The 23,340-nt window shown below is 58.5% G+C and overlaps 1 protein-coding gene across 4 annotated transcripts in view; it reads left to right on the top strand.

Moving 5' to 3' along the window:
* Nucleotides 1–23,340, top strand: part of C6H7orf50 (chromosome 6 C7orf50 homolog) — a 140,017-nt gene that overhangs the window by 54,330 nt on the left and 62,347 nt on the right. The gene's annotated exons all lie outside the window — the stretch shown is intronic.

The following is a 23,340-nucleotide window of genomic DNA, read 5'->3' as shown; positions in this document are numbered from 1 at the left end:
CTGGGTCTTGGAGCCCAGCCTTCTCCTGTAAGAACTGGGCGGGTAAGTAACTTGTACCGTACAACTACTGATGTAAGAGACAGGGCCCAGACTGCAGGAACTTCAGTCCCCAAGACCTACTTAATACTTGCATGTGTGACGGGATGGGAGGAATCTCGTGGACTATTTGTAAGGCATAGAGACCTTTCGCCAATTTTTAAATTTTTTTTTTTTTTTTTTTTTGAGACAAGATTTTGCTCTGTTGCCCAGGCCAGTGTGCAGTGGCCTGATCTCAGCTCACTGCAGCCTCCACTTCCCAGGCTCAAGCCATCCTCCCACCCTGGAAGCTGAGTAGCTGGGACTGCAGATGCGAGCCACTAACGTTTTTTTTTTTTATTTTTTTTATAGAGATAAGGTCTCACTGTATTGCCGAGGCTGGTCTTGAACTCCCGGGCTCAAGAGATCCTCCTGTCTCAGCCTCCTTCAATGTAGAATGTGACATGGTACACATGCATCCTGGGTGCTGGGCGCTGTGCCTGGTGCTCTGCGTGCTTGATCTTAGGTCACTCTCCTTCAGAGCCTGTGAGGCAGGGCTATCGTTCTCCCCGTCTCATGGATGCAGAGACTGACTGCGGGGAGGTGGTGTCACCGCTGCCTCACAGCTGGCCAGGAGCAGATCTGGGAGGGGCCGGCTGACTCTGAGCACATGGTCTCGGCCCGTACACCAGAGGCGTCCTGGGTCAATAGTCATCTCTTCAGGCACTGATTTCCTTGTTGGATCTGATGTCATTATGAATTTTTAAGAAGTGAACTTATTTTTCTGTTCACCCCCAGGATAGAATAAAAGGAAAGAACTTCAAGGGGAATTTCATCTGATCATTGCTTATTGAGTTAAACGCACACACAGCCAAATACCGGATAATGCATAGAGAAAAACACGCACAAAGTAAGGCAGTGCGTCTCCAGCTTCAGGAGCCCTCCCGAGTTAATGCCATGTAGGAAACCTTGGCCTTCACCTTTGACCCTTCAGTCCTCGCGTGCAAAGCCCAGTCCTTGTGCTGAGAGGCCCCAGACGCAGAGCCTGCAGTGCCTTCGCGCGCCCCTCACTCTGCCAGCACTGATTGACTGAGCGACCCCTTCCTGCTGCCTGTCCCATCCCCAGTCCTCTCCCGTGCCCTCCATGGTAGGCAGCAGCATGGGTCCCCCTGATTCTGCAGGAGCAGAACCCTCAGGGAGTTGCGTGTCGCCATCCAAACAACCCTGGTCTTCAGTGTTGCCGGCTCCAGCCCGGGTTCCACTTCCTCACCCCACGTGCTGTGTGATACCCGGCAACATCTCTAAGCTTCCTGAGCCTCAGTGCCCATCTGTACAGTGGGGGTGCGTGGGTCTACACGGTTCTGTGAGACGTCCCACACACCCCTTGTCTCTGCTGGGCAGAGTGAGGCTTCCCTTCCCACCGCCTGCTGCTCCTTTTCAAGGGGAGCGGTCCACCAGGGGCAAGGGTGAGGTGGCACTGCCTGAGATTAGCCCAGTCCTGGCTCATTCGCTTCTCCCCCATGGGCACAAGGGAGGGAGCAGTTGGTTGGAGGTGCTCACAGTATCACGCGCTGGATCCACCTTACAGGGGAGACATCAAGCTGTGTGCAGAAGGAATTTTAGAGCTGATACATGCTGGAAGACAGCTCGAGGTTCGGAGAAGTGCACCGTGTCTCACATGCCAGGCGGACACATTCTCCGATGATCCAGAGTCAAGGGAGGCCGAGAGCCCCTTCCCACGCCCCCGGGAGGGCATCGCTGGCGTCTCCTATCTCCGAATGACATGCAGGAGCACCCTCGGGCATCCGATCCTCACAGGCCTGGAGCATTAAGTAGACATGCACCAGCAGCCCCTTTATAGAAAGAGCCCAGGTCCCAAGGAGGCTGCGTGTGGTGTGTGCGGGTCTCGCTGCACCGGTGGCAGGCGGGGTTGGAACTCTGCTCTGATTTCTGCGTTCCGTGCCACATCCTGACTTTCGGGACATCCTGTGACCTCCCCTCGGACAGACCTACCATGTCTTCCATCTGATCCATTCTGGCCTGGGGGGTTAGCTGCCGTCAGGACGTGGTGCGGCCCATGGTGACTTCGTCTCTCTTGTTCCTTCAGAAGCACGGAGGCTGTGGCTCCGCGCCAGGTTGGAGCCTTTCATTCAGGGTGTGTGCCTGCCGAGCCCGGAAACAGTGTGGTGAGGGGCAGGGCATCCTGGTTTTCTGCTGTGTCGCCTGGCACTGGTGGACGTGGGCGCGTTGCTGCCGCCGTCCTGTCCCTGTTTGGTGTCCGCAGCGGGAGGGCCCAGTTACTGTGGGTGTGTGCAGACCACAGCTGACCACAGCACGCTGAGCGCAGAAGCTCAGGTGCTCCCGTCGTCCGCGCCTCCACCCTCTCGTCTTCTTTTTTTTTGAGATAGAGTCTCACTCTGTTGCCCAGGCTGGAGTGCAGTGGTGCGATCTCCACTCACTGCAAGCTCCACCTCCCCGTCCCGGGTTCACACCGTTCTCCTGCCTCAGCCTCCCGAGTAGCTGGGACTACAGGTGCCCGCCACCATGCCCAGCTAATTTTTTGTATTTTTTTTTTTAGTAGAGACGGGGTTTCACCGTGTTAGCCAGGATGGTCTCCATCTCTCCATCTCCTGACCTCGTGATCCGCCCGCCTCAGGCTCCCAAAGTGCTGGGACTACAGGCGTGAGCCACCGCGCCCGGCCCACACTCTCATTTTCTATCACTTTCCCTCACAAGACGGAATTTGCTGCGCTCAGAGACCATCCAGCCCGTCAGCCCCTCGGCGTGACTCCAGCACTGAAGGCGCGTGCGGCTGCTGGCCTACAAGGCATTGGCAGTTTTGCGGGTCTCCCAGCAGGGCCCCCTCAGTGGTTGCTGGGAGCATTCTGGGCGCATCCTTGGGTTCTCTGGGAGCGTCGTGCCAGGGGCAGTTTACAGAAGAATGGGCAGGGTGGTGCTGGCCTAGCTCTGCCCCCGGGGGACCCTCCGCCCCCAGGAGCATGTGGCGGAATGTCCGAGGAGAGACCAGCACCTGGGCCTTGTCCCAGCCCCACCTCGGTCACTGCCAGGCAGTTCTCAAGGAGCCTCGGGGAGGCTTCTCCCACCCCACCCCAGTCTGATTTTATCTGTTTGAACGTAAGACCTCATGAACCCTTTCTTTGGATAAATGCAAATGACGCATCCTCTCTTCAGTAGCACCACACTCCCCGTTGCTTCCTTAGTTCTCTGCGGGCGCTGGATCTTCCCCTTGGTGGGAACATGGAACACTGCCTGTTCTCTGCATTCTCTGTGTCCAGATGATTACAAGATGGGGCAGTGGCAGGAGCTGGACACAGGACCAGGATCATGCACCACATGCCCTGCCCCCCAGGGCCACCCCAGGGGCTGTGATATGCTTTGGAATGCCCACCCCATGAAGCCCACTATTCTGGAAGCTGCAGGCATCTCTGCCCATCGGTGGCCTGGCCGGCTTTGGGTCTTGGGTGAGAGTGTGGTGCGTGGCCCATGCTGGCCCCTCCTCCTGTGAGCCCATCCCAGCCACTCACGGCATCTGTTTAACCCCATTCACTTTGTTTTTAAGTGGGGATGGATCATCCCCTGCTCTGGGTAACTCAGACCAACGGCCCATGAAGAGTGTGCTGTAGAGTCCCATGCACGCAGTGCCCTCGGGCCTCACAAGCACCTCGCCCCCGCCACCCTCTCTCACCCTCCATGCACGCAGGGCGCTGCGGAGCCACACACTGGGCAGGAGTGCTCTGGCCTCACCGTGAGGGGATGTCCACCTGCACCTGATGGTGATGAGTGGTTCCCAGGACTCTGAGTGCCATGGAATGAAGAACAATGGTCAGACTGAGAGGAAGTGGTTTGGAATGTTTGTTTAATTAAGGCAAATTGGAAACAAGATCCTTTCAACATGGACCGCAGGTCTGAAAGCTGCGTGAGGCTGTCCAGATGTCCCCTTCCGGCGGCTGTCAGCTGCAGGTGCTTCGTGTGGGAGTGCGTGCTCCTGCGGGGCGGCGTTTGTGGATGTCGCCCTCAGGTGCTGTCCCTGTTCGTGGGGTCCGCCCTGCTCTCCCGTGCGGTCATAGCCAGGCCCGGCCACCTGGTGGGAGGGGGGACAGGCACACACCTGAACTTGGCCCCGAGAATGCAGTCTGGAGCTGAGGTGAAGGCTGCTGCCTGCTTTCTCCTTATTACTGGGCTTTTCTCGCGGACAGGAGGGGCCGCTGTGCAGGTAGAAGAAAGCCATGGCTTCGAGAGGCCTCCCTGTCCCTCCCCCAGGCTGCCCCTTGTCTGAGTCAGGGCTCCCAGCTTCCTCAACTGGCTCCGGCTCCACAGCCTGTGTGCTGTCTATGGGATGAGATTCTGGTATCCGGCTACCGAACGACGTAAGCGTGACCTGAGCCCTGGGTCTCAGCTTCCCCGTCTGCGTGGCAGATGCCAGCACAGGCTTTCTGGCTCCAGTCCAGGCTGCCCCCTTGCCGCCACCCCTGTGGTGTGCCAAGCCCCGCTCGAGCCCGCCGTGTTTGTACTTAGGTTTTGTTCTGGTTCTTCTGCGGGCTCGGGCTCTACAAGGAAAGGGAAGAATTCTGAGTGGCCCCAGACAGGCTCCCCTTTTGCCACCTTTCATGGCCCCCTGACTGGGGGTCTTAGGAGAGGGGGGTCCTCACAGTTATCCCCGAAGCCCTCTCAAGTCCTGGCCTGGCGAGGTCAGTCTGGTGGCCGTCTCCCAGCGGCACTGCCCGGCACAGTCCCTGGCCCTGGTGGCCCTGGATGACGGCATGCTGGGAGGGACCAAGCCCTTTGGGAGCTGCAGGTTGCGGCCTTGCTGGGCTGCTGGGTGGGGGGCGTGCTCCCCTCTCCTCCACTGCTGCCGCTGTGTAGTCTAAGAGGCAGAGTAACAAATGCAGGGCCGTGCTGGCTCCGGCTTGGCCGGCCCTCCTGTTCTTCCCACCGGGCCCCCTGCACCCTGGGCCTTGACATCCTGGCACCTTCTCCCCGACCTTACCCGCAAAGGCACTTCATGCAGAGTGGGACGAGGTACAGGGCCCAGGCCAAGCGGCTCTCAGCCCACCCTCTCACCGAGAGCTTCCCATGTGCGCGGCACTGTGTATATAATTCGCCGTGACCCTCTGCAGCTGAGGTCACGGAGTCAGAGGGATGAGGTCATTGCCGCTGGTACCCAGCTGCTTAACGATGTGACCGCAGTCTGAGCCTGGGTGCCTTAGCCGAGAACCTGTAGTTTTCAGATGATCATTTCTGAGAATTTGTGTGCAGTAAAATACTCCTTTTGGCTTTCACCGCAGAGGCATCTAGTCGTGGAAGCACTGTGCTCGCAGGCAGCGCACAAACCGTTCTGTTCCAGACTCCTCTGCCTGTCCCTGGGTGGTCAGCCCCTCCCTCCACCCAACCTGGCGGCCGTGCGGCTGCACTCTGCTCCCGTGATCAGACTCCCCGGACCGTCACGCGGGTGGCACCTGTGCGTGTGCAGCCTCTGAGCCTGGCTATCCCCGTGCCTCCTGCACTTGAGATTGTGCGTCACATCGTGCACACCAAGTGGCCGTGACTGCTCGCCACTGAGCATGGGGGGCTGTGCCGCGGTCTGTGTCCCGCCACCGTGGGAGCGACATTTGAGTTCTTTCCAGATTGTGTCTATTATAAAGCTGCTTTAAATGTTCACGTACAGGGTTTCATATGAGCGTAATTTTATTTTGGGTGGATCGCTAGGATTGGGCATCGCTGGTTCTCACAGTGAGTGCACATTTAGCTTCATACGAAGCCGCCAAAGTGGCCACTCCGTTTTGCGTTTCCGCCAGAACCTGTCCTTCTAACCCCAGGGAAAGCGAAGGGTCCTCCTGAGCCCCGGAATTCCCTGGGAGGAGGGGTTGGCCCTTCACAGTCTGTTCTGGTGGCGGGTTTCCAGCCAAGAGCCAGGGGCTTGTGGGATTTGTTCCTGAGCCACGCAGAGGGGCTGCCAAGGTCAGGCTCGGGGCCTAGGGGAACTCCCCAAAGCCGGGACCTTGAGAATTGTGTGTTCTTGACAGTAACATTGGCCCTTGCTGCTTAAACAGCCCTTCAGAGAGGTTCTAGAAAGCATGGGCCCCACTCCTCCAAGGCTGCTTCCCCAGAGCTGGGAGGCCGGGGACTCCAGTGGTGAGGGCTGGTGACTCCTGCAGGGCTATAGACCCCCTGGAGGGCATCTGGGAGTCACTCCTGCCCCTGAGCTCTCCCAGCCCCCGCCAGGGCCTGCCTGCCACAGGGCCCCTCAGAGGAGCTGCTGCCCCTGCCACTTCCCGTCACACGTCTACATTAGGCAGGGAGGGGGGTTGTGCGGATTCGCTTAGCACGCTGGTTTATTGAATGTTTTCCCGGCCTCTTCCTGGGTTTTATTATCATTTTTAATGGATAAGTAGTTATAGGCTGTGGTGGTAGCTCACGAAACCGTCTCCCCAGGGTAGACAGTTGAGTGGCTTCTGAACTGCTTTTCCAGGCCTGTGTGCTTGTTTTTCAGACCATCCCAGGATGGTTCACACGTCACTGTTTCTGTGCAGCATGAGCTTTTGAGGTCACAATTCTCTCGTGTGATTTGAGGTGTCCCCACAGGGAGGTGGACAGCAGACGAGCAATCGGGCGTTGCCTGCCTGGGGACCCAGGATGGCCGTGAAGGTCTGTGGCTGCCCCTCCCCAGCCTCAGGTCTGTCCCTGTGGCCTGCAGATGTCAGCTTCAAGTGGCTTGGGAGGTTTGTTTGTGGCTGCTGGCTTCCTGCTCCTCCCGTAGCCACCTTTGTGCCCTGGCCCTCCCTCTCCACAGGCCTCCCTGCCTCCTCAGCCGGCCATTCACCAGCAGTCTTGACAGAGCCCTGACCTGCTGGGGTGGGGGATGGAGCTGAGTGTTTGGGGGAAGGCTGAGCTGGGGCTTGAGGGGGCACCTGGCCAGCCAGAGCCAAACAGGTGAGCCGCAGGCTCCGCTTCACTCCATGTGCCCCTCACGGAGCTCCCAGCCTCTGTCTGGAGCAGGCACTGTCCCGGGGTCCCAGTGGGCAGGTGGGCACATGGCCTGGCTGTGAGTTCTGCATAGTTGTAAGGCGGCGAAGCCCAGGTTTTCACTGGGCCAGCCTGTGAGCCTGCAGACTAGCCAACCCCCCGGGAGCGCATTTGGGCCCCGTCATGAGCATCTTGCTGGGAGTTTGAGGAGACGAGATGAACCTGGTGTGGGGGGCGTTAGGCCTCGCCTGTGGTCACGGGAGTGTGGGGTGCAGGAGCATCTCACAGGACTCCCACCTGAGCGCAGCGCCTGCCTTGTGCAGAGCCTGGCTGGGGCCCCTGCTTGCTGTGGAAGGTTTAACCCCAGGTCTCACGGGGCCCCCTTCCCAAGCCTTCGTCTTCTGGGTGGAAAAACTGATGTGCCTGAGCACCCCACCCCCAGCAGCTGGTGGAAAGAATCCTCCATTCGGGTTTTGGGCCCTGTGAAAATATACGCTCTCCAGGCGTGCCCACTATGGAGCGCCCGCTGTGCTCTGCCACGTGAACCGTCTCCACCTCCTTGCCCTGCCGCAGAAATCCCACCATAGCTGCATATCTGGCAGCTGAGCCAAAACCCTGACGTGTTTTCTGACCATCCACAGACCTCGTCCAGCTCCATCTTCAGGAGACAGGACTAGAGCCACCGTCAATCTCAGTCATTTCCAATCCCAAACGCTGTAAAAATACACCGTATTTTTTTTATTTAATGGGGCCAATCTGTAGTATAGAGAAGCTTTCGTTTTAGAAGATAAACTTCCCACCACTGTGAAGTTGCTTCCGTCTCCCCGCACACACGCCCAGCGGTCAGGGAGCAGGTGGCGGCAGAGGACGCCGAGGCCGTGCTGGGGCTGCTGCTTCCCAGAGAAAATGCACAAAGCATTTCCCTCTGCCCAAGGCCAGCCGTGGCACCGAGGCCCGCCCTTGTGTCTGTCCCACGCCTCCTTCAGTTGTTCTGTGCTCACTGAAAACAGGCACAGAAAACGTAGAGTTGTGTAAGGAAGACAGGAATCTGGTCTGAAGCCGCTCACACCACACTCACTGCACGTAAGCAGCATCTGGCTTGCCCCTGTGGCCTAGGAAAATTCAAACTAGCCCTGGTAGGAGGCAGCCAGCTTAGTACTGCAGAGGGAAAAGGTGGTGTGTGCCTGTGCACGGGGCACCTGAGGGCTTGCACATTCAAAAAGCAGCCCTGACAGAGCAACTTCAAATAGGACCTGAGGCCGGGCACGGTGGCTCACGCCTGTAATCCCAGCACTCTGGGAGGGCCAGAGCAACTTCAAATAGGACCTGAGGCCGGGCGCGGTGGCTCACGCCTGTAATCCCAGCACTCTGGGAGGCCGAGGCGGGCGGATCACAAGGTCAGGAGATCGAGACCATCCTGGCTAACACGGTGAAACCCCGTCTCTGCTAAAAATACAAAAAATTAGCGGGGCTTGGTGGTGGGCGCCTGTAGTCCCAGCTACTTGGGAGGCTGAGGCAGGAGAATGGCGTGAACCCGGGAGGCGGAGCTTGCAGTGAGCTGAGATGGCATCATTGCACTTCAGCCTGAGCAACAGAGTGAGACTCCATCTCAAAAAAATAAAAATAAATAAAAATAGGACCTGAAAGCCCCCAAGAATACCAGGGAAAAGCGCTCAGACCTGTGTAAGCCCAAGAGCGCCTTCCTTGGACCCTCTCGTACAGTCTCGAGCTAAGAGCCAGCATTGGCGTCTGGCCCAGACCGGGGGTCTCGGCCCTCTGCCCGCAACAACAGGGTACCCAGGACAGCAAGAGCTCCGGACTGGACATCGGGTAACCTGAGTCTTGGCTGCAGAGCAGGGGCCGGCCCCTCGCTGACCACCCTGTAAGCTGTGCCAGGAGCGTCACCCAGGGGTTGGGCGTGGGCTGTGCAGGAAGTGTGGCTAGAAGGCAGGTCCTCTCCCCAGCTGGGCAAGGCATGCACGTCCCCATGCTTTCCTCCCCCGGCTTTCCCGGGAAGGCTGTGGCGCTGGGCTGGGAAGAGTCCTGGCTAAGTCCACTGGTCCCTGAAGGGAGAGAGCCCTGCCAAGTGGAGGAAAAGATCTTGGACATTAATTCGGAGCCAGCTTCCCTCTGCGGCTTTTCCCAGGGCCAGCCCTGTTGGAAACTGAAAGCGTAGACCTTTCTTACATCCCTCCCCGGTGCGTGTGCCCTGTGCATGATGCTTGCCTGTGTTAGGGGAACCCTCTCGGGCCTCTTTACACAGTGCCCAGCCTGCCTGCAGGCTCCGAAAACCAGCACGGCACATCCATGGGAAACCACCGGTGCCACACGGGAACTCCTCCCCAGAGCCTATGCCTGGGAGGGAGGTGCTCCCCAGCCTCCTGCGGAGCAGCACGCAGGCTCAGGAAAGGGTGCTCCTTGCAGCCTATCTGGCGGTGCTCCTCCCTGGCCTGCTCCTCCTTGGCGGTGCTCCTCCCTGGCCTGCTTCTCCCTGGTGGTGCTCCTCCCTGGCGATGCTCCTCCCTGGCCTGCTCCTCCCTGGCGTATACCACGCTGCACTCATCCTCTTACCCTTCTAGCAGGTCTGACGCTTAGTCCAGCTGATTTTGCAGCCCTGGTTCGGCCACGTTGGCCTCCCTCAATTGCTTGTCACCAAGACCCCTGTGGTTTTTGACAAGGCGCTGGGCATGGATGGGTCTTTCCGAGCTTCACTGTGAATCACCTCGCCCTCTGATCCTTGGGCCTGTCCTGGCTTGGTGGACTCAGCCGCTGGAGCTGGGAGTGGGGCGCCCTGGAGAGTGGCAGCCCCGGGCTTTGGTGACTCAGACTCCGCTGTTCCTACCTGAGATCAGGAGGGTTTGTTGTTTTTTTTTTTAAATAAATGTGACCCGGGCTGGGCGCGCTGGCTCACGCCTGTAATCCCAGAACTTTGGGAGGCTGAGGTGGGTGGATCACGAGGTCAGGAGATCGAGACCACGGTGAAACCCCGTCTCTACTAAAAATACAAAAAATTAGCTGGGCGTGGTGGCAGGCACCTGTAGTTCCAGCTACTTGGGAAGCTGAGGCCGGACAATGGCATGAACCCGGGAGGCGGAGCTTGCAGTGAGCCGAGATCGCACCACTGCATTCCAGCCTGGGTGACAGAGCAAGACTCCAACTCTGTCTCAAAAAAAGAAAAAAAAAGTGACCCGATTTGTTGTGCGGCCTCGGTCAGCTTCCAGAGCCCTAAAACGGTTGTTTCTTTTCCTTTTTTTTTTTTTTTTTTTGAGACAGAATCTAGCTGTGTCACCCAGGTTGGAGGGCAGTGGTGCGATCTCGGCTCACTGCAACCTCTGCCTCCCCAGTTCAAGCGATTCTCCTGCCTCAGCCTCCCCAGTAGCTGGGATTACAGGCGCCTGTCTGTAATTTTTGTATTTTTCACTGGCTAATTTTTGTATTTTTAGTAGAGACAGGATTTTACCATATTGATGAGGCTGGTCTCAATCTCCTACCTTGTGATCCGCCCACCTTGGCCTTCCTAAGTGCTGGGATTACAGGCATGAGCCACCACCCCCGGCCTAAAATGGCTGTTTCTAACCACCCGTCCAGCTTGTCATTGCTCAGATGGCCTAGGAACCACACCCCTCCCATGTTTGGTCCTCAGGAGAATTCAGTGAGGCCAGAGGACGGGGTGTGTTGGACGGAGGCGGCGGCAAGGCTGCTCCTGGGATGCTGCAGGGCCCCTGCACAGACCTTTCGGTCCTTGGTCCATTCTGCGCCCTCCCGTGGCCCGCACATCTGCAGTGGCGAGGAGGAGCCCCCCAGCTCACACGTCCTCCCGCTCACCCCACGGGGCAGCCACCAGGCTGGAGGGACGTCTGCCCTGCGCTCAGCCCTGCACCCACCCTGGCTCCTGCCCACCTTGCCCTCTGCTGTCTGATCCGCGAGAGGAGGAAGGCCAGAGCTGATGACACATGGGCGGGTCCCTCGAGCGGCTGCTCGGCAGGCTGCGTGACATCCCGGGCGCCGGCCTCGCCTCCCCAGCTGCTGTGCTGTTTCTTCTTCATCTCCTCGGCGCCCCTCCTGGCCTTGGACACCTGTGGGGCCTCAGAGCATGGGGCCGGGGCCATCGGACACAGACGCCTTAGGGATTTGCCGGTTCTTGCGCAGCAGCGTTTCTGAGGAAGGCGTTTTTTGGGGTGTCTCCAAGTCTCCCAGCGCAGCTTCCTTGCCTCCCGCCCCGCCCTGCTGACTGTCATGGTGGCTGTGGTCACTGAGCGCCTCTGATTTGCCGAGGGCCGTGTGCTGCCTTACGTGCCGCCTGGTTGTAGTTGATGCAGTCCTGTCCCCTGGGTTCCGTTGTTGTGATTGTCCTTTTGTAGATGAGGAAATTGCAGTTTAGAAAGCACCTGTTGGAGGGGCCTGGCCGGTCCCTGCAGGGGAGGGAGGAAGGCGCCAGACGCTCGCTGCCAGGTCCTGTGCTGTGGGACACGGAGAAGGGTGCGGGGGTCGGGGGCGTGATGGCAGCGGGATGAGGGGTCGGGGGGTGTCACGGCAGCGGGGTGCGGGGTCGGGGCGGGCGTCACGGCAGCGGGGTGCGGGGTCGGGGGCGTCACGGCAGCGGGGTGCGGGGTCGGGGGCGTCACGGCAGCGGGGTGCAGGGTCGTGGGGGGGCGTCACGGCAGCGGGGTACGGGGTCGGGGGTGGGGCGTCACGGTGGCGGGGTGCGGGTTCGGGGGCGTGACGGCAGCGGGGTGCGGGGGCGTGACGGCAGCGGGGTCGGGGGGTGTGACGGCAGCGGGGTCGGGGGCGTGACGGCAGCGGGGTGCGGGGTCGGGGGGCATCAGGGCAGTGGCGCCCTTGAACAGGCGACTTTCAAGGACTTTCTTCCCTTTCTCCACGGAGCTTCTGTTTTCGTGAGAACCAAATATGGGCCGGGGAGGGAAACCACAGTAAAAAAAGTGTCTCAAGGAGTTGTGAGAAAGTAAGAAAGCTCTACGATGTTGAGGAGCAGCAGGTTGATGCTGTGGCAGATTCCAGCGGGATTAGGGGGTGGGAGCAGAACCTGAGGGGCGGCGGGAGCTCAGCTGGGGCGCCGGAGGAGCTGCCTGCGCGGGGAGTAGCTGCCGGCCACGTGTCTCCGAAACGGGAGTGGAATGCGGTGAGGAGGTGAGGTGAGGAGGTGAGGAGGGAGGGCAGTGTTGCTTGAAAGCTCTCTGCCCTTCCCTTCCGCTGGCCTCCGGTCATTGTATGTATTTTGAAATTCACACCAAAGGAGGGTGTAGGGTGTTGCTGTGCGTGAAGCCGCAGAGTGGGTGAGAACAGGCCAGAGGAGCGCCTTCCTCTCGTGTTGCCAGTCCTGGTTTTCAGGACCTGGTTTTGGTCGGTGGGCCTAGGACATTTTCAGATCCTTCTAGAGACAACAGAATGACAGTAAGGGAACGTTGTAACAACTTTCTGCCAATACTGGGCACGTTGTTTTAAGATACAGATTACCATACCGACCCAAGAAGAACTTGAAGGCTCCGTCAGTCCTGTAACGGTTAAAGAAATTAACTCCAGGCCGGGCGCGGTGGCTCACTTGAGGCCAGGAGTTCAAGACCAGCCTGGCCAACATGGTGAAACCCCATCTCTACTAAAAATACAAAAATTAGCCAGGCGTGGTGGCGCATGCCTGTAATCCTAGCTACTTGGGAGGCTGAGGCAGGAGAATCACCTGCACCCAGGGGACAGAGGTTGCAGTGAGCCGAGATCGCGCCACTGCACTCTAGCCTGGGCACGATGGAGCGAGACTCCATCTCAAAAAAAAAAAAAAAAGGAAAGAAAAGAAATTGACTCCATAATTAAAGCCTTTCTACAAGGAGGGCTGCAGGCCTGGCTGCTGGCACTGGTGTTGCCCCTCAGACGTTTAGGGAAGCAGTAACCTCAGCCCGCAGACCGTTCTGGAAAGCTCTGTGTCTCAGATGCGATGATCATATCTAATTTTGAAATGTGTTTAATCGTATGCCTAAACGCACAAGCAGAACGCACAGCCCTTCCTTGACTGGACCCCATTTGACCCTGGAAATCCGAGGAGCAGTCGTGGTTCTGTGAGCGTGCAGGGCCTGGCAGGGCCGACCCGTGTCTGCCCCACTGCGTGTGTGCAAGGGCATTCATGAGCTTCGCTGCAGTCGTGCGTGCTTTGGACCTTTTCTGTGCCCTCCTCAGCACGCGGGCTGCAGATGGGGGGTGGCGAGAGAAGAAGGGCAGCAAAGGCACCGTGGGGGGGTCAGTGTGTGCTGATTGTGGGCAGCCAGGATGCTTATGGCTCCGGGACCATGGGGAGGTGGGGGCACTCGGTGTGCATGGGAGGGTCTGGGAATCGGAAGGCCATCTTTGATCCCCACTTAGGCCAGAGTCTAAGGTGTCTATGGATGCCTTGCGCAGGGCTCTTCCATCCTGAGCGCTGGGCCCCTCCCCGCTCTTCCCCTGTGTGGCTGGGTGACTGTTGGGTGCCGCTTGCCCGGAGCTGCTTGGCTCTGTCCTGCAGCTTCCCCACGTGCACTGACCAGGCAGGCGCAGAGCCTGTGCTGCGGCCGTGCGGCCTGGGCCTGGGGGTCCAGTCTTGGGTGCCGAAGCCCTCCTTCTAAGGTGTCCTAGGCTGGTTCCACTCAGGTGGGCGAGTCCCACAGAGGCAAGGCTGCCTATTGTACGTGGTGTCGCCTGCAGGCATGCCATGCGAGCTTGTCCCATGCTGGTGACACCGAATGTGGTCACTTGACTGAGGTGGGCGTGCATCACAGGACTTCCCTGGCAATGCGTCCTGTGGCGACGGTGCCCTCCTGACCGCTCCCACCCGGTGCCTTTGCGTCTCCTGAACCTGTCCTGCCCAGGGGCTGTGGAAACAGTTGCTTCTATGAAGACTCACAGTGGCACTTCTCCCTCTCCCCTTTCCTCTCTCTCCCGCCTGCTTTTTGGAGTGTCGCTGTGGACTCATCAGTTTTTGTGGTTTTTAATTTAATGTATTGTGTGGCCAGTGGGAGCCCCCAAGCTGCCCCCACCGGTACCCAGGCCCACCTCACATCAGCTTTTCTCCAAGGAGCTCTGGTCCTCTCAGCGCACCTGAGACTACCAATGCTAGTGCCACAGCCCCCGGGGCCACAGCGGCTTCCGGTTTCACCACTCACCAGCGCCTCGTTTATTAAAGTTTCTTTCAAAAAGAATTTTTAAGCCTATGTTGTTGTACAGCTGTTTCTCACTTGCTTTTATTGCCATTGCACCTGATCTGCTGCTGACGTGCGGGAGGGTCATTAAAAGATTGACTTAAGTTTGATACCAGAAATGTCAGTGTGGCTTTGCCTAGAACAGCTGCGTGTGGGGCCTCTGCAAGTGGAATCCAGTCTCATGGCCCCCCCCATGGCTCCTGTTACCCTGGAGGGGGCTACTCCATGAGGCTGGCTCCGGTGGCACTGCCACGGGGCTGCATGTACATGTGTGTGCATGCGTGTGTGCGTGTGCACGTGTGTGCATGTGTGTGCATGTGCCCACGTGTGCGTGTCAGTGTGCACATCGTGTGCGTATGTGCGTGCTTGTGTGTGCGTGTGTGTGCCCGTTTGTGCGCGTGTGCATGTGTGTGCGTGTGTGTGCATGTGTGTGCGTGCATGTGTTCGTGTGCGCGCATGTGCGTGTGTGTGCGTACGTGTGTGCACGTATGTGCGTGCGTGTCTGTACTTGTGCATGTGTGTCCGTGTGTGCGTGTGTCCGTGTGCACGCGTGTATGTGCATGCATGTGTGTGCACGTGTGTGCCCGCGTGTGTGCGTGTGCATGTGTGTCCATGTGCGTGCGTTTGCGTGTGTGCATGTGTGTGCGTGTGTCCCTGTGCACACGTTGTGTAGGTGCATGCATGTGTGCACGTGTGCATGTGCGCGTGCCCGTGTGTGCGCATGTGTGCATGTGTGTGTCCGTGTGCATGCGTTGTGTACATGTGTGCGTGCATGTGTGTGCATGTGTGCATGCATTGTGTGCATGTGTGCATGCGTGTGTGTGCGTGTCTGTGCGCGCTGTGTGCATATGTGTATGTGAGTGCACGTGTGTGCGTGTCTGTGTGCACGCATTGTGTGCATATGTGCGTGCGTGTGCGCGTGTGTGCGTGTTCATGTGTGTGCATGTGTGCGCACGTGCATGCGTGTCCATGTGCGCGCGTGTGCGTGTCCATGTGTCCATGTGCACGTTGTGTGCATACGTGCATGCATGTGTGTGCGTGTGTCCGTGTGCACGCATTGTGTGCATATGTGCGTGCATGTGTGTGTGCATGCGTGCATGCGCCCGTGTGCGCACGTGTGTGCGTGTGCGCACGTGTGCAGGGAACTGCACCTGGGGACTGGGCTCTCCCCTGTTGGGCTCTCCCCTGTGCTGATGTGAGAAACAAACTCACCTGTCCAAACCCAAAAAATGGACTCAGAGACCCGGAGAAGAGCGAACGTGAGACTTTTATTTATTTATTTTTTTGTTTTTTGAGACGGAGTTTCACTCTGTCGCCCATGCTGGAGTGCAGTGGCGTGATCTTGGCTCACCGCAACCTCTGCCTCCCACGTTCAAGCGATTTTCATGCCTCAGCCTCCTGCGTAGCTGGGATTACAGGCATGTGCCACCACACCCAGCTAATTTTGTATTTTTAGTAGAGACAGGGTTTCTCCATGTGGTAAGGCTGGTCTCAAACTCCCGACCTCAGGTGATCCGCCCGCCTCGGCCTCCCAAAGTGCTGGGATTACAGGCATGAGCCACTGCGCCCGGCCTGAACGTGAGACTTTTAATGACGGTCTTGCAAGATCGGGTGTCTGGTGGGCAGGCACACCCAGCACGGTCACAACAAGCCATTTATCCCCCAGTGTGCAGGCCCCTCCCCCGGTTCCTCACAGGCTGAGTACTCTGGGGTCACAGTCTTCCTGGACATCACCTATTGGTTGTCGGGCAGGGGCTGTAGGTGTTTTTTAGGGTTGTCCTGCTGCACTTTGTTGCAGCCCACAATGCGTTGCAATCCTAGTTAGCTCAGGGGCTTTTCAGGTATTTGACTTATGACCTAAGTAGCTGGGTAGGCTGATAAGAACAGACAAAACGAGCTATGTTGCAGACTAGTAAAACTTTCGTCATAGACTAAAAGTTTTTGGTTCAGGTGAAGGCAGCTAAGCGTTGGGGGGAAGACTGCGGAAGGGGAGGCGGACAAGCAGGCATCGGCGATGCAGGCAGGGGCCTGGTCTTCTGTAGCTTGCTGACCTAAGCAAGCAAGGCACTGTGTCTTGGACCACTGTGTACGTTATTTCTTTCACTGAGAACTGATTTTGCAAAGCCGAGTTTGCGTGACAGTGGAGGGCCAGTGTCCACACCAGGCAGCGTCCAACTCAGCGCTGTTTCTCAGACTGATGTCCCGGGGACAGTCACAGACTCCCGGAGCTGTCCTGCTCCCTGCCGGGTGGCAGTGACCACGGGGATGTGCATGAGGGCTCTAGGTCTGAGGGGTGGTTTGTCCAAGGTCATGGTCAGAGCCAGGACTGACACCTGGGTTCCGGCCTCCATGCCGGGGTGTGGCGTGAGCACCACGAGGGGAAACTGGGGACATGTGACACACTGCAGCGCTGAGGGGCTCTGTTCTGAGGAGCCGGTGGAGCCCTGAGGACAAAGCATCCGTGTCTCAAGGCTTTGCCCTCCGCTAAGGCAGGCACTCCGGGGACCCCTGAGCTCCACAGAGCAGCAGACCCCACTGGGAGAGAAGCCTGGTGCACAGGACCGTTGTTTGGGGCCCCAACATGTGCTGCAGCGTCCAAACGCAGCTCTGCATTTGTGACTGAGCATGGCGGTGATTCTGCCAGAGGCAGGAAGCCTCCCTGGTGTGCACTCCAGCCTGTGTGAAGACTGTGCCCCAAACCCTCACCTCTTGGGTGCACTCCAGCCTCCAACAGACTGTGCCCCAAACCCGCACCTCTGGGTGTACTCCAGCCTCCACCAACACACTGTGCCCCAAACCCTCACCTCTGGGGTGCACTCCAGCCTGTGTGAAGACTGTGCCCCAAACCCTCACCTCTGGGTACACTCTGGCCTCCACCAACAGACTGTGCCCCAAACCCGCACCTCTGGGGTGTACTCCTGCCTCCGCCAACAGACTGTGCCCCAAACCCTCACCTCTGGGATGTACTCCAGCTTCTGCCAATAGACTGCCCCAAATCCTCACCTCAGGGTGTACTCCAGCCTGCGCCGACAGACTGTGCCCCAAACCCTCACCTCTGGGTGCACTCCAGCCTCCACCAACAGACTGTGCCCCAAACCCTCACCTCTAGGGTGTACTCCTGCCTCCGCCAACAGACTGTGCCCCAAACCCTCACCTCTGGGGTGTACTCCTGCCTCCGCCAACGGACTGTGCCCCAAACCCTCACCTCTGGGTTCACTCCAGCCTCCACCAACAGACTGTGCCCCAAACCCTCACCTCTGGGGTGTACTCTTGCCTCCGCCAACAGACTGTGCCCCAAACCCTCACCTCTGGGGTGCACTCCTGCCTCCACCAACAGACTGTGCCCCAAACCCTCACCTCTGGGGTGCACTCCAGCCTTTGTGAAGATTGTGCCCCGAACCCTCTCCTCCGGGGCATGTGGGGCCTTCCCTTGTGCCAGAATGGAGGCTCAGGCTTAGGGACGGGCATCAGCCTCCCCAGCAGGCCCCTGGCCGACAGCTGGGGACGGCCCCATACCAAGGGTGTGGGGCTGGTGGTCTGGGAGCCTCTGGGCATCCCGTGGGCAGACAGGAGGGCAGGTAGGTAGAGGGCAGGTAGAACCCCTCGTCCCCCCTTCTCTCCTCCAGGTTTTTCCACGTTGAGGTCTGGTCCTGGACTTCCCAACTTACTGGAAGGAATGGCCCGGGATGCTGGGACAGTTTATAGGGGAGGGAAAGGCTGTTGAGCAGGGCCCCCCGCCAGGAAACAGGCAGTATCCTCCGCTCCCCTGTCCCTCAGCATGGCCCGGAGCTGGCGGCTGTGAGCCAAGATGGGTCCTAATTAGCCTGGCCCCAAATCTGCTAGGCGGCGTCCAGGCGGCGTGGGGCTCCCGTAGGAGCCCCGCCGGATGCGCAGACACCTACGGCCGCACCGTTGCTGCGTTTGTGATCACCAGTATTTTTCTCATGCCGGTCCCCTTCTGTGGGCCTCGGGAAATTCTGGGGCAGGGTGGGCTTTCTGGGCCGGGACCCCGCAGCGCCGTGGGGCTTGTTCAGGAACAGAACCGGCACATTCTCCTTGTCCTGCAGCCGCTGGCTGCCGGCGAAAGCCGTGGCGGCAACTCACCGAGTCGTGTCGGCCTCATCCCACCTATTGAGAGGCATCCGTGCGGGCCGCGCAGGGCTCCCTCTGGTCCAGGCGCTCTGGTCCTCGGCGGGGCCCCTGCTCTCCTGGTGGGGCCCTGAAAGTGCCGGCACCCCGATGGCCACTGGAGGGAGCTCCAGAACCGAGCCTGCCCTTGAGGCTGGAAACGGCGGCTGGCCCTGGAGCTGCTTTTGGATCGAGGAGTGTTAAAAGTGCCTGCACTTGAAATCTTACTGCATGTCCTGAAGAGAGCCCTGCCCCTTTCCCCATGAGATGCTGAGCCGTGATCTGCACTTGGGAAGCGCACAGATCTCCTGTGTCCACCCTGGCGCGTTCTGACAGGTGCAGCCGCAGTGTTGCCAGCACCCCGGCAAGGGAGACCGCCTCCGTCGCCCCTCCCTGGTCCACGCCCTCCCAGACCCGGCCCTCGTCGCCGCTGTGTCGCTGGTGAGGTGGGTTCCCTGCTCTGGAGCCGCTGAGGAGGCTCCAGTAGTTTGCACGTGCTCACATCTAGCTGTGTCCCCGCAGCCGCATGTTTTCTGAGGTTCACCCTGTTGCCGCGCCTGTCCCCGGTGGGTCCGTTTCGCTGACGAGTAGCATTCCTTCGATGCGCAGGCCACATCTGTTTATCTGTCCACCTGTTGATGTGCAGTTGGGTTGTTTCCAGTGTTGGGCTCTTATGAGCAAAGCTGCTGTGAACATTTGTATACAGGTGCTTGTGTGGACTTCCGTTCCCATTTTTCTTGGGTAAATGTCTGGAATTGGGACAGTGGGGACAGATGTTAACCGTGTTTAATTTTGGAAGTGGCTGCCAAGTGGGATATGTTTTACCTTCCTCCCACTACCTCAGCTGCACACTTAGTGTATGCCAGTTGGCTGGAGCTGGGCAGAAAGCCAGCCTGTCCAGCCCTGGGTCTGGAGAGGGGCCCCAAGGGATGCTGTGGCCCCTCGAACAGGATGGGGCCATGTTTCCTCCTGCCCAGGGCCTCATCGTTTCTCAGACTGGTGCTGGGAAGAACCTTCGTGCCCCAAGGGGCTCTGCAGAAAGCGTCCTGTGATGAATAGGGTTGGACAGCGGGGGACGCTGTCTTTTCTCTTTAGAAGCCTTAAGTGTGTGTGGCACAGCTCAGATGTCCTGCAGAAAAGAACTGGATGCTGCTCGCTTGACCCGGCATTTCCCACCCTCCCTCCTGGGGCCTTCTGTGCGCCCTGAGTGTGGGGTGGGCTGGGGCTTCTAGAGCCCTGGAGCCTGGCAGCAGGGGCTGCTCACTGCTGTGGGACCCTCTGGGCTTCAGTCTCCCTCGTGTCCATGGGGCGCCCCCCAGGGTCTCTGCTGGCCCCACATCCGACAGTCTGGGGCCAGGCGACTCGGCCGAGGGAGGAGTCCCTGCACCACGCTAGTTTGGGTGGATGCAGGGCTGGCTCTGGAGACGCAGCCTTTGTCTGCCGGTGCCTTTCAGGGCGACACTTGAGCTTTGAGCTTCGGTTCTCCTGTGTGAGGTCAGCTCGGGATTCCCTCCCTTCCTCTCGGGAGTCAGGGTGTTGCGTTTAGGTGCTGCGGGAAGCTCAGGGTCAGGGTCTGGAACCTGTCAGTGCCACTGTTCCCCACCACTGTTCCTTCTGCCCTCGCCCTCCATGTCTCCTGCTGGGGGCAGCCTCCCTACGCAGCGTCTCCTCAGAGTCCCTGGAGCAAAGTAAGCCTTGTCTCCCTCCAGAGCCACCATCTGCTTCCGAGAGTGGAGCCGTTGTGCGTCTTTCTGGGGCCCGTTCTGTGGCTGCTAAGGGCCTGGTCTCCCCATCTTCACGTCACAGCCCATCGGGACCCGGCGCGGCGTCTGGGCTCCTACCCTTGCAGCCGGCGTGTGTGAAGCCTCTTGCGGTCACGGTGTTCCCGGGAGGAGACAGACGTGTGTCTGTGTGTGCGTGCATGCTGCCTGAGGCACACACATCTGTCTAAGGTTCGAGATGTTGAAGTGATTCCCGCCCCTCAGAGGCTATGAGTTTTGAGTGTGGCTAGTACTCCCCTACCCCCACCTCTGCAGAGGGAAGAGCAGGCTGTTTCTGAGGGGTCTTCCATCTTCCAGGTGGGGACACGCGGAGCTCTGACTTCTCTGTGGTGTGGTAGAGCTCGCCCTTCTGTGGAAAGGGAACAGCACAGGTACAGGGGTACGGTTAGGTTAAGGAGCCGTGGCAAGGGCCCACATTCACATCAAACCAGGAAGGACCTTACATCACTTAGAAACGCGGGCAGAATCCCTAAAGAGGCGCTTCTTTGAGAGAGGCCAAGGCGTCATTAAGACGGGAAATGCCTTAATCCTCCCCTGGCTTGGCACAAAATACCAGAGACACATGGCACCAAGGGCAGGTGAGGACGTGAGGCCACGCTCGGTGAGCATGCGCGGCTGAGGCTGTGTCCGCCCGAGGAGTGCCCCACGCAGGGGCCCGTGGTGGGCGCTGGGAGACACGGCAGAACAGCGCTGCTTCGTGCACAAACGCCTGAATTTGGAAACAGTCCCCATGTTTGTCAGCAGCAGAGTGGACAAATGAATTGTGGTGCCTGGAACCCATAGGACACGGGACACGGGAAAATGACGCACACCCCAGGAGCAGCACAGGGAGCCCGTTTCTCAGGAGCACGTGATCAGTGACAGAGTGAGGAAGAGAGCCAAGGCAGTGAGCAGAGGGAAAGCCAGGGGCTTGCTTACGGTGCCAGACCGGCTGTCAGCCCCTGCCCAGTCCTTGTCCCAGCCTCAGGAAACTTCCCATCTGTACCCAAAGCTTTGCTGTTTGGGGACAGCGTCGCGCGGAAGCCCCAGATGCGGCCGGGCTCAGCTGGCAGTGTCAGAGCTGTGTTCATCTTGTGGTCCCCCAGCGAGTCAAGGTGGCTGAGCAGGATGGGGCGTGGGTCTGTGAGCGATGCCAGCAGACACAGGATGGAGGAGCCCAGAGAGAACAGAGGCGGCAGGTCAGGTGCACTCACACGCTCAGGCTCGGCAAAGCCAGGCAGGCCCAGAGCGATTCTTTAAGGGTTAGGGTTCCGATTAGGGTGTTTCGGGTTAGGGTTAGGGTGGTTAGGGGGTTAGGGATAGGGTGTTTAGGTTTAAGTTGGTTAGAGTTAGGGGTTGGGGGTAGGGTGTTTAGGTGAGGCTTAGGTTGGTTAGAGTTAGGGGTTAGGGGTAGGGTGTTTAGGTGAGGTTTAAGTTGGTTAGAGTTAGGGGTTAGGGGTAGGGTGTTTAGGTGAGGTTTAAGTTGGTTAGAGTTAGGGGTTAGGGGTAGGGTGTTTAGGTGAGGTTTAAGTTGGTTAGAGTTAGGGGTTAGGGGTAGGGTGTTTAGGTGAGGTTTAAGTTGGTTAGAGTTAGGGGTTAGGGGTAGGAGTAGGGGTACGTGTGAAATAGGCATGTTCACATTATGCTTCCTGCCTAGATTCTCTGCTCTTCTTCACTTCCCAACCTGGTGGAGTGCGGACCGTGCGCACCGCCATACAGCTCTTGCCAGGCTGCCCTGTGCAGTAGGGTGGAGGCAGGAACGTGTGCTCTCACTTCTGCCGGAATCCTTGGGAAGGCTGCAGGATACCCCAACACCCTCAGTTCCATCCTCAGGGCCACAGAAGCTCTCAGGGGTGTAGTCAATTGTGATTTTATTCTTATTTTTCTGGGAGGAGTAACGCCTGTGTGGGGCAGGTCTGCTCCTTCAGCCTGTGTGGCTTACTCCTTCGCCTGCAGCCAAGGCACTCCCTCCGCTACCGTTTGAGACGTGTGGAGACATGGTTCACGTGCCGGGCGTGTGTGAAGTGGAACCACTCCTGGGTGATTGGGTGGACAGAATTTCTGCAAAGAGGAACTACAGAGGGGTAACCGAAAGTGTTAAGACGTACAATTCGAGGGGAAATAACCAATTTTATGATACTTTCTGTTACGGTTACTATTGCTGCTTTCTCTCTGTCGTGTGCTGTGGATGAAGGAAGACGTGTGTAGATTTCTTGATCGCTCTGCCACAGTTCACAACAGATCCAGCTTCCTACAATAACTCTTACAACTTTAATGAAGTGAATCTACAGCTAAACTCCCTTTCTGGAATCTTAACTTGAGGAAGCAGGGCAAGGCTTTTTTATGGATAAACAAAAATAAGATGAATGATTTTTGAACTATAGTAGTCAAGAAGTGTTGGTAGCAATATCATTGACCCTGGGACGTCACGTGCTGAAAAACTCGCGTCCTGGTGTCTCACAAACTGGGGAAGAATTGGGGAGTTGGGCAGACGGCTGCCTGGAAGAATTAGGGAGTTGGAGAGATGGCTGCCTGGAAGTACTGGGGAGTCGGGGAGACGGCTGCTTGGAAGAATTGGGGAGTCGGGGAGACGGCTGCTTGGAAGAATTGGGGAGTTGGGGAGATGGCTGCCTGGAAGAATTGGGGAGTCGGGGAGACGGCTGCTTGGAAGAATTGGGGAGTCGGGGAGATGGCTGCCTGGAAGAATTGGGGAGTTGGGGAGATGGCTGCCTGGAGAATTGGGGAGTCGGGGAGACGGCTGCCTGGAAGAATTGGGGAGTCGGGGAGACGGCTGCTTGAAAGAATTGGGGAGTCGGGGAGACGGCTGCCTGGAAGAATTGGGGAGTCGGGGAGACGGCTGCCTGGAAGAATTGGGGAGTCGGGGAGACGGCTGCCTGGAAGAATTGGGGAGTCGGGGAGACGGCTGCCTGGAAGAATTGGGGAGTCGGGGAGACGGCTGCCTGGAAGAATTGCGGAGTCGGGGAGACGGCTGCTTGGAAGAATTGGGGAGTTGCGAGATGGCTGCCTGGAAGAATTGGGGAGTTGGGGAGACGGCTGCCTGGAAGAATTGGGGAGTCGGGGAGATGGCTGCCTGGAAGAATTGGGGAGTCGGGGAGACGGCTGCTTGGAAGAATTGGGGAGTCGGGGAGATGGCTGCCTGGAGAATTGGGGAGTCGGGGAGATGGCTGCCTGGAAGAATTGGGGAGTCGGGGAGATGGCTGCCTGGAAGAATTGGGGAATTGGGGAGATGGCTGCCTGGAAGAACTGGGGAG

This window comes from Pongo abelii, chromosome 6 (genome assembly GCF_028885655.2).
Source record: "Pongo abelii isolate AG06213 chromosome 6, NHGRI_mPonAbe1-v2.0_pri, whole genome shotgun sequence".
Lineage (NCBI taxonomy): Eukaryota > Metazoa > Chordata > Mammalia > Primates > Hominidae > Pongo > Pongo abelii.
This window is presented reverse-complemented; position numbering and strand designations above follow the sequence as displayed.